Source organism: Sinohyriopsis cumingii, chromosome 18 (assembly GCF_028554795.1).
Source record: "Sinohyriopsis cumingii isolate HCF-2022 chromosome 18, ASM2855479v2, whole genome shotgun sequence".
NCBI lineage: Eukaryota > Metazoa > Mollusca > Bivalvia > Unionida > Unionidae > Sinohyriopsis > Sinohyriopsis cumingii.
In genome coordinates, this window is record NC_142978.1 from 36,855,287 (window position 1) to 36,867,495 (window position 12,209).

General features: G+C 34.9%; 1 protein-coding gene across 1 annotated transcript in view; it reads right to left on the bottom strand.

Moving 5' to 3' along the window:
* The window catches only part of LOC149776408 (secretin receptor-like), a 108,648-nt gene that overhangs the window by 37,022 nt on the left and 59,417 nt on the right, over window positions 1-12,209 (bottom strand). The gene's annotated exons all lie outside the window — the stretch shown is intronic.

Below are 12,209 nucleotides of genomic sequence, written 5' to 3' on the forward strand. Positions count from 1 at the left end.
GGTCAAAACTAAATCTCAAAGTCAAGCTCCAGAACAGATCCCCATCAACTGAAATGTTCTTAGGTACATACATTCCTCGCCACGTATGTTTCGTTAAAGAAAGAGAAGGAATTTGATTGATTGTTACTCTAAGTAATAATAAAAATGTAGTCCGGTGAGAGCTTTCTCGGTTTCTCTATCAGAGGTACTAAAGGAACTAAATTTCTTGCCTAAAGATAGCTTGGAAAGTACAGACGAAGGAAATTAAAGGGAGGGAGACTTGTAATAGTTCTTAATATGCAAAACAAATCGAAAACCCATAACAAAATATGACCTAGAAAGGAGACGGACACACAAACCGTTGGGACGTGTTAACTCCTCTTACTTTAACGTTGAGTGGACTAAAAGAAATCGCTTGCAACACGTTTTGCTATGAGCATTGACCTTGTATAGCATTAATGAGATCGTTTGTATCAACATGTTTTGAAGTCTAGGAACTATTTTATTTTCCATGCCCATTTGTTTAAGCTGTTGGTGGAAAAAGTCCACTTTTATAATAAAAAATATAAAAAGAAATAAACAAAACAATGAAATGCAAGTACCTATGGCAATATGGACAGACACGAGTTAGTACCAATAATTTTTTTATTAACGTAACTTTAGAACACCGACTCAGAATCATCTTGACCGCTCCGGTGGCCTAGTGGTTAGAGCGTCCGCCTCAGATACGGCAGGTCGTGGGTTAGAACCCTGACCGAGTCATACCAAACACTAAAAAATGGTACTGACAGCTGCCTCGCTTGGCGCTCAGCATTAAGAGGTTAGTGTTAGGACTGGTCGGCCTTGTGTCAGGATAATGTGACTGAGTGGGACATCATTGCTACATGTCTTTGGTATAATGTCCCAGTGCTAGATATCACTCTAAACTGCCACACTGCAGACATCGTAGCGATATGACTGAAAAATTGTTAAAGCTCCGTTAAAAATCCAAATCACACACGCACACAAACACACAAACACACACAGAATCATCATATTTGACATATGGCAGGGCAGTTAAGTCAAAAAAGAAATCAGGCCCGAGGTTATAAAGTTTATAAAGTTTTCAATATATGCTTTTGCTCGAGATATCGAGTTAATCATTCCCTGGATATATTACTTTTAATTAACAATTTGTCATTGACTTCGAGTAGAATCTCAGCTTTAAATATCAACCTAGATCCCGAGCCTGTGAGGTAGATGTATTTTAAAAAAAAAGACGATTTAATGCTTCTTCAATTTCTCAATTACTGCCGCCGTTTATAATAATGTAGTAAATTTAGAGTATGTGCACGTGGTTGTAGTGCCCCGTTTTAAGCAGTTCTTAGATTTGTGTGATTACTTGTTTGATTATTGGAATTTGGCGCCATGGAAATATTCCTGGCCCGAACTAATGAGCTAATCAATAGGAGCAAACGTCACGGAGTGAAGTGTTAGTGTGTTTCCATGATGTCCTGGTTCACTAGTAGTGAATTCCGACCAGAACCGAATGACTGTCCCTGTCGTAAAATAGTACATATTAAAAGCTAATGGTATACATTGGTAGCGTGCCTGCAAGGACAGCACTTACGGTATTAAACCGGTAAATTACACAAGGGCATAAATAAAAAGGGACTTGGCAGAGACCGTTTATGTCGCCATGCGGGCGAATATGGTGCAGTTATATCGGCGAAATGTGCCTGGAAAGCATACAATGACTGGCCTAAGGTGGCGGAGTTAAAATAGTTCCCATTGTTAGGGAGTACTCACATAGGTTCTAAGGCGTGAACGGTTGGTGGTACGGAAACATAATGAAGCCAAAACACGCAGATGTACGGTTGATGGATAGTTGACAGTTTGGTTTTTCTGTGGTCTTGCATTAATTAGAGGAAAATTTAGGTATAGAATGGACACGTCGGGCTTTCTGATTTACAACTGAGGTTGTATGGAAGTCTTTGGAAAGTCGGGGAAACTTATGACTTCTAGCGAGAATCGCGCCAGGGTTTGACAACCCCTCGGTCAAGTAAATACCCGTGTGCGTGTAACAATAATAATAATAATAATAATAATGTGATTATTATTATTATTATTATTATTATTATTATTATTATTATTATTAATTAATTAATTAATTAATTAATTAATACTTTTTTACATATGTTTATAAATTAAGCTAATATTTTAATTAGACGGGAATATTCTGTATGGTGCTGACTCGAATAAAGTATCTATGAAACATAACGCTTGCATCAGTAGGAGTTGTCAGCAGTAAAGAGGAACTTCCGCATTTACTTTCTTGAATTATTGCTGCATTTCAGATGAGTATAGGGAAACACTCTGCACTGGAAATATATACGTTGATCGATAACAGATGCGTTTGTTGTGTTGTATAATGAAAACTTCGTGTTTCCATGTCAATTTGTAATTCACCAAAGATTTGTGTGTTACGATAGCTAAACTATTTCTGCAACTGAAGTAAATCATAACAAAAGAGTGACATAAAATCAATAAGAATTTTGGCCTGTAGCACACTTGGCAAGGAGGAATGGTATAATTTGCGAACAGGATCTCAAATACATCATGTGATTCTTCCAAAGACAGACGTACGTTATTATCTGTTACACGATTACTGTCGTTATTTGTAAGGACTCAGCACGAAGGGCATATACCCAGTGCCATCGAAATTTCAGATTGGTGCATTTTTTGCAGAATTTTGTTGCTTAGCCCCTGATATTTAGTCTTCAATTATACGATGCAACGGCTTTATCACCGTTTTAGTACAATAGGAATATTTAAGTATCGCAGAAGTAGAATATTAATTATTGAGGCAAAGCGGAAGAATGAGAATGTTTTTCTTTTAAATTTAATGTATTCTAAATACAAAACCTGTCTGTTTGAACGGTTTGTGAAGAGGGCAATATAATGTAAATTCCTTGGATTTCCTTGTCAGAATCGCCTGAACAGAGACAGTAGATCAGCAGGATAAAAATTACAGCGTTGCGTAGAAGATGTGTTTGTGAAAAATAGAGTAGAATTCAATACCCTTATTTCCAAGTCAGATGACTCATTTTGGAAAATAAAACATTAAGACAACTCTATACTCAGTGCATGCTAGCCTTGAATTTAGAAAATATTAGACGTCTGTCGCAGAGTTTTTCTATGAAACATTTATTTCACAAAGGTCCTACGTGTGTATTGCACAAGTCAATGTATGGTTTGGTATAATTTAAAAAAGATGATACCGGCATACTTTGGTCAGTAAAATAACTGGAAAATAACTTCAAAATCGAGACAATAACATTTGGGATTATTGTAATGACAAACATGTAATCATAGTCTTATCAAGGATGGTATTTTTATGGTTTTAACAGCTCGTCCAAGATATCAAAGTGATTAAAGATCAAAGAAATATATTTTATGATGTACAGACGCGCATACCCCTCAGGGTGATATCATGTTTTCGGGTATTTTTGTGATTCCCAGCTTCGGGCATTGAATTCAAAACACATGTTAAAACCAAGACTGCGAATAATGACGCATGTTAAAACTGAGACTGTGAATTCATTCCAGATTTATATTGCCGAAGCATGGAGGACAGTTTCTCCTCATTACAATAAAAATATCCCCGCAGTGACCTCATTAGAGAAAAATTATGATTTTAAAAAATTTTGGAGCTAATATCTTAGTCATTTTTACTTTAAATGTTTGATTAGTTTGTCAAAACCAATTAGGCATCCTTGGTTAAGCGGGAAATATTTCTACAGCTGTATGTTAGTCTTTATCATACTTATTTTTCGTTTTGTGATTAAGTAATTTAATTTACTACATAGTCGGAACACTTTGCCTATAGAGAGTACTGTTTCATACTTTTGATGATATAACATGTGAACATATCACTTTATGTGATTCTGATTGGTCTTATTGTGCAGTATTCTCTTTACTGATTGGCTGCGATCGTGGGAAAACAACTTTTTCTTACAACCCACCTTCTGGAATTTTTTTTATTTTCACTGAATATTTTTAGCCGCCATTTTTTTATTCGACTCGCGAAAGGGAATTGGGGAAAAATATCTTCTCTGTTTCAATATTGCCAATTTACCCCCACAGTTTTTATTTATGTCATCTACAACATATCATAACATGAAAAATGACAAAAGCTGCTAGACAAGAACTCCATATATAAAAACTTGGTTTACATGTGAACTTACTGAATAAATAGACTCACCTTTATTCACAGATGAAAGTAGACATAAACTGGTCTCACTAACATAACTTTATCCAACCACAGCATATTTACGCGGTAAATATGTGATGCAAATCCGACTCAAAAAGAGATTTGTTTACGTCTTCTGTAAAATCTACTGTTCAAAATCAAATACTGTAAATATCCGGTCACAAATGCATTGCAGTAAATATGTGTATTTAATTTCCAGTAATCTTCGTTTCACAAAAAATATCGCAACAATGTAATATTTAGTTGCGAGGTCGAATTTCAACGTAAATACTGGCACTATGTTGTGTAGGCCGTCTCAAAACGGTACTGTGTACCATATCCAGCAAGGTGACATCACATGCATTGGACCTTTTGTGTTGACACAGTTTTGTCTCTTGTAAAATGTTGACGCTTATTCTTTGATTTATAGTGAGTAAAAATGTACGATATACTTTTACTATTTCAACTATGTATCGGACTATTTTTTCCGCACATCATATGAAAGGTACAGCTGTCTTGGGAAAAAATAAAATATGTGCTTTCTTGTCTTGGGAAATACAACAGATATGCTTTCTTGCCCTGTGAAAACAACTATATATGTATTCGTGCCCTGAAAAAATTAACATATATGCTTTTTTTCCCTGGTAAAAATAGCATATGAGCTTCTTTACCTTGGGAAAAATAATGTGTTTTCTGACCTGCACAAAAGGTATATGTGCTCTCTTACCCGGAAAAAAATAACATATATACTTTCTTACCTTGGGAAAAACAAAATATGCTTTCTTGTCCTGGGAAAAATAACATACGCTTTCTAGCCTTAGGGAAAATAAGACATCTGCTTTCTTGCCTTCATGGCAGAAGTCATCTGCACCAAAACCAGTATTTATGGACCCAACATTTCAAGAGAATATATTGACCATGATCCGCTGAATCATGCTTTTTTTCTTATATATATATATATATATATATATATATATATATATATATATATATATATATATATATATATATATATATATATATATATATATATATATAATGAAAAACGAGTAGTATATCATTGATACAGCGTACATGCTATACATATATTTTTATCTATATCACATACAAATACACATATTTGCACTTTTAATGGAGTTACGATATGCTCCTGATAGCTGTGTATTGACCCAGTGAAGAAACACTTCACATACCTGCGAGTGTTGTTCTATGATTTTTCTTGTTGTTCACGATCACATATGAAAATAGACAAGTTGATTGTTTTCTTCTTGAATTTCTATTTTTATTCAGATTTATTAAATCAATATAAGACAAACTCATGATTTAAACATGAACTATGGTTTTGTTAAGAAAGTAGTGCACTACAAACACGGCTAGTTTCTTGTATAGTGAACCTTAACTGTCAGGCATTCACGTACTGGCGTATGGAAATTAGCGTGGAATAGAAACCAAGCGAAATGACGAACCAAAAAGACGTCATTAAAATATTTTAATATATTGACAGTTCATCTAAGTACTTATTCTGCTTTAATTAACATTTCTAAAGATTTTTTAAATTCTCTTCCCCCAACCCTCCTTTGGACGGTTTAACTAAACTTTATTATCATTCATAGGTCCAAAGACATCGTCGTATGAGAAAATCCCCAACGCTCATATTTTCATGAATGTTCGCCCGTATCTAGCTACGATAGTCCGAAGAGATGGGGGAGGGGGGGGGGGTGCGGGGCGACCATTTGGACATCTTTATATTCAATAATTAATAATCAAGTTTTAAAACATTATAATTGGTATTAAATTACGCTACAGCATGCGTGCTTCGTAACCGATAAATTGAACATATAGGCCTAGTGTCGATTGGCGATTGCAACTATGTATCATTGATATTATGAACACTGTAGATAGAACCCAAGGAAAGCATAAACATATCATTGCGATGAACCACATTACTGTAGGTTACTTGGTACAAGTTCAATTTTAATGTTTTCGTCCATTGCCATATTTTTTTTCTCTCACTCCAGATTTTTTCTCTTTTTTTGTCCCTTACGCACGAGAGGGGAGAGGGGAGAGGGAATGTAAAAAATAAAGGATTCCGATGAAATTGTGTACCATTTTAATTTCATTTAGAAAACGGGCACTATTAATACCTTTTATTCTTATTTTCATTTACGATTAATGAATAAGTAGAAATTAGTCATTGATCTAAAGCCCTGTAGTTGAAAGAATGTTTATATACTCGAATTATTGCACCATGGACGGATCACAATTTGATACATATCAATATACTTTATACCAACACTTGCTGTTATTTTTAATGTATGTGGTGTAGATGCTTTCTGGAAAAATGTGTTTTCAGTTTAAAAATTAAGATGCAAAATCGAAATAAATGGCATTCATTTGAACATATAAAACTGCATCTGCCATAACATATATAATTATATGTTAATTTTTTCTTCGTTAACTTTGTATTGTCAGAGTCGCTCAATATTTTACGATACTGAACTCGCGCGTAACATCATATTACAGTCATAAAGGAATTACTTTCTATTGTAAACAAACAATGGTCGCAGACGCTAGCAGTTTTGATTTGTAAACAAATCATGTACAGTCGCGTAGTAGGCGCTTTACGTTTTGGTTGATTAAATTTGTTTCTGAATGAAGTAAAGGAGATGTTTCGTGGACTGCCACATACCAACTGATTTGGCACATTCCGCGTTAACTTTTTGATACAATGTTTCGGATATACAGTAGACACCAGAAAGGGTCCTTACATATAACAAGCGACAAGTAATAAACTGTCTCCTTTAGCTGGTAATACGAATGGCAAAAATAAATATACTTACAGATTTACTTCCAAGGGAAGTAATTATAAGAGCTCTTTATGAGAAAAACAACAACGTTATTTTCCCCCAATAGTATATCATTAGAGTAAAAACTAAACAATGTATAGGGTAAAAGAGCTTTCTGCTTTATGACTGTCATGCAAGGAGTGGGTCGAAGTGAAAGTAAAAATTTCTAACTCGATGTGTAGACTGATTGATAAGATTGCTGATGTTTCACCGCACATCGACATATACTCTAACTCGATGTAAGGACTGGCTAGTTGATTAGTAGGCATTTGTAACTCAGTGTATGAACTAACTAGTTGATAAGAAAGCATTCCTAGCTCAGTATATGAAGTGACTTACTGATAAGTTTACTGGTTTTTAACGGCACCTCGACATACACTATAACTCAGTGATTGCACTTGCTGTTTGATTATTAAGCATTTCTAGCTCAATCTATGGAGTGAATAATTGATAAATTTATTTGTTTTTAACGGTACTCAACGTACACTATAGCTCAGTGTATGGTCTGATCGATAAGTACTAATGTTTAACGGCACATCGACATACACTGCAACTGAGTGTATCATTTAACGGATACGTTTACTGGTTTTTATGGCACATCGCCACACGAAATGATCTAACACTTCGAGTAATGTGCTTCACCAAGATACACACACACTCACAACCACAAACACACACACAAACACACACACAAACACACACACACACACACACACACACACACATACGGCAGGATTCATATTCGAATCTATGTCATTGCAAGTATAATTCGCTAACCGCTGAGCGGTGCAGATCCTCCTAATCATGTACTTCTTCCTTTCTCGGGATACTTATGAAACTTCACACATTAAAAGCAGCAAATAGAAGAAAATAATCGAAATATATATTTTTTAATTAAAATTTTTTTATATTTCTTCGTCATGTCTTGAAATGAATAAGAAACCAAAACTATATTTCTTGACATTGTAAATGAAATGCGTTCCGAAATAAGTTTTGCTACATGATATAAGTCTCTTTCTAATCACAGATGTTACACATTTAGGCTCGAATAAACAGCAACACAAGAAAGAGTGAAAACAACAAGCTTTGCAGAAAAAAAGAATAATTTATTTCCCCTAGAAAAATTCTGTAAAAATGAAAAAAATGAACTTACGGTATTATAGAATCAAATCCAAAAATAATCCAATAAAATGTTAGTAGTCCTAATAACAAAATGTTCTAATGATTTCAAGTTCGAATCCCAACGAAGAATCCAGGATGGAAGACGGTGACGTGTGTTGTAACCTGTAGTGTTGAAGTCTACAGTTCCTTGTAGAAACAAGAATTCTCACTCCGGTTTTGGAAATCCAAATAAATTTTTATAAGAGCTCTCTTTACTCAGAAATTTCCATGAAAATAACATAATTAATCCTTTTGAATCCAAGTAATTTGAAATAACTGCAAACAGCACAACATACAACTTCCAGTGTAAGAGCCCAGCTAAATGAGAATATCTCTCCAAAAACAAAGGTTATAACGTATTCTAAAACGCAGAAAGATGGTCACATGATCATGTTCCAGAACCTCGTAGAAATTATGTACTTGTTAAAGATCACATACACCAAGTGATGTGGCCCTGACGAAAACCAATCATTTTACTCTAAGAAATAAAAAATAAAAAAGTGGGTGTGATTTAGATTTTTAACGTAGCATTAACTATTTTTCAGTCATATCGCTACAATATCTGCAGTATTTCAGTTTATACTGATGTCTAGCACTGGGGCATCATGCCGCAATCATCATGTCCCATCCAGTCATATTATACTGACACCAGTCCTAACACTAACCTTTTAATACTGAGCGCCAAGCGAGGCAGCTGTTAGTACCATTTTTGTAAGTCTTTGGTATGACTCGGCCGGCGATCGCACACACGACCTCCCGCATTCGAGGCGGTCGCTCTAACCACCAGACCACCGGAGCGGTTTTCCGCAAAAAACAATTGTTTACATTTTCAACACGTAGTCCTATCATGGCCTTGACAACAACCAATCATTTAGAAACAAAACTTATTTACGTGGTTGCTACTAATTATGAATCAAGGTCAGGATCTAGATCAACACTGGTGTTTTTGAAACAAACAGTCAAGGTCAAAATATTTTCTGGAAAAAGAATCATCTCCAGTGAATATATTTACATCACAATAGCATGTAATGAAAAAAATCAAACTGACAAATAATTGAATTTAAATAAATATATATTAAAGCAGATATAATTAAATCAAATATACATGACACAGGTAATCCTATTCTAACAGCTCATACCCTGAACTCTGACTTGAAAATATTTCTCATTAGCCCAATGCTTGGCTTGCATCTTTCAACCATTCTAAAATGCAATCCATGACATTTCTAAGAACATTAATAAACCCTTTCATCCACCACTATATATTTACAACCCAAAAATGAAAGAATCTGACGCACGCACACTTCTTGTGGACTATTTGTCTCGAACAACTGCTCATGACACAAACAAAACGTCTATTACGACTTTTACGCGGCCGAATCCAAAATACCAAAAAGTGGTTCGTGCTAACTGAACATTGTTCGACAAAATGAACTTGAATATATTACAAGCGAGGCAGGCAGAAATGTGAATAGTTCAGCAAAGGTTTTATTTACCGAGGCGTTAAACCTATACACATATGGGAAAGTCTAGAATACAGACGACATAAAGACAATGGTATAAAATGACAACTGGTTCAAGCCTTCCATATATCACATGTCCGATTCCGCCAGCTGTTAGTCATACTTCTCGCTACAACCCACGGAATGTAAGCGATTTCCAATCAGTATGATCAAACAGGTGTGTATTACAACTCGTTTTTTCTATTCGCCGTTCGAAAATTGAATACATTATCTTCTGAGACTCATCCAAGTCACTCCACTGACAACTTGAAAAGCACATTAAATAATCACAACGCTCGTCTTCCCAGACACTGTTATTGGGTTAGAATGAATGAAAGATTTACTTACGCGCACATATTATTACCGGCACGAGTTCACTTACATCGTTCATGAACACTTGTGAACAGCAGTTTCTCTTTTTCTTCCAAACCGGTTCAATTCTGCAAGAACTTGTTCTTGAAGGAAGCACTGTTCACTTTAAATCTCGCTTTCTTTCTTTTTTTTTTAAATCTTCCTGGCTTTTTCTCCATATTTGCTCAACCTTTTACACAATGTTTTACAAACGTTAATGACAGTTTCTCCTTTTATCTTCTTTCGTTTCTTTATCCTTTGTTAACACCTACTCTCTCGTTGTTCAGCTTTGTTCTTTAGATGCCTTGGTCAGATGCTACTGTTCAACCCTTTTGACTATTCTATAATTTAATTGTTTTGTCATTAAAACTCGTTAACCTCTGCCATGTATTTAGATATTTACACATATTTACCAGTTTTGTATCGTCAAAAAAGCATATTATAAGCCATACGCTTTCATTTTGATCTTTTATATTCTTATGGGCACGTTTTTAATTTCCTGCTTCAAATGTATAAAATTAAATATGCTTAACTAAACCAAATGAAATTTTGATTTAATTAACAAACTATTACGGTGACATGGACTTCAGATGAAATTCGTTATTAAATAACATATATAAAATAATTTTAGGAGCAATTTATCTCTCAAGAGGTTTAAAACTTTGCATTTTAGACAAAAGTGGTTTTCACTGGAACAAAGTTTGCAAAATGAGGCAGATATATCTTAAAACACATATCTTTATATATTGTCACGTGGAAGGTGCAGCAGCTCAGAAGCTAGTGCTTCAACACTAATAATCCAAGGATCCATATTTTTGGAAGTGTAGTTTTCTATTGCAAAACAAATATGTTTTCAGACAAAGAGGCTTCCATTAACCTTTCTTTTATATTTCATGTAAGTAGACAACATTGTTCTTCCAAAGACAACACGTTACAAATATTAACGTGAATTATTGCGCCTCCTAGACAACGGTCATATAAGCTTGCAATGACAACTGAAGTAGAACCAGTGGTTTCTAATAATGTTCATATTTACGTAATGGCTGCTTCAAAACGTTTGAAGAAGCTATTTTTGTACATGCATTTATCTAGAAATAACGAATAAATGTATTCTTTGCCGTCGTCGTTCTTGTTTTTTTTTTCTTTGTTTTTTAAACGTGTAACGCGACTTCTGAGCGCAATAGGCTATACATGGCGGACAGTGTAGCTGTTTGAAGAAAGAACCACCGACCCACGGGAAGCTACTGGCAAGCTTTCTAACATACCCTTATCGCACAAGCCTAAAACTCGAACCCAAAAGGACAGACGTAAGATGGCAGTGATTGGAGAAGTGAGTAAAGGCTATTATTTCACGTGAATATTTATATATATATATATATATATATATATATATATATATATATATATATATATATATATATATATATATATATATATATATATATATATATATATATATATATATATATATATATATATATATATATATATATATATATATATATATATATATATGGGGGGGTGTGTTAGCTATATGGGTTAATAAGGCAAACATAATGTTCAATAATCACAAATGAGGGTTCTAAACCAGAACTACGTTGCAGGATTGCTCAGACAACAGTAGAAATAACAAGGTTGAGACCAGTATGGAAAGATACCAACATTGCTCTTGGTTCCAAAATATGGCTGATGCGCTCACTTGTCATATCCATTTTTCTGCATGCTTGTGAATCATGGACGCATGCATCAGATCCACAAAGAAGGACTCCAACCTTCGAAATGAGATGATACCGAAGATCTTGGCATCTCATACATTGACCATGTAACCATAACCAACAAAGAGGTCCACAACAACATCCAATGAGCCATCGGACCCTATGCAGACCTCTTGACCACTGTAAAGAGCTCAAACTGCAATGATACGGTCATGTCTCAAGATCATCTGGGCTGGCAAAAACATTCTTACAAGGCACAGTGCGAGAGTGAAGAAGAAGAGGCAGACAGAAAAAGAGGTAGGAAGACAACATTAAGGAGTGGACAGGCATGGGATTCGGAGATTCAAAACGGCAGTAGAGACCAGGGAAAGATGATCGTAAATCAGCTTTGGTGCCCTAACGACCTCTTGGGTAAAGGGATTGA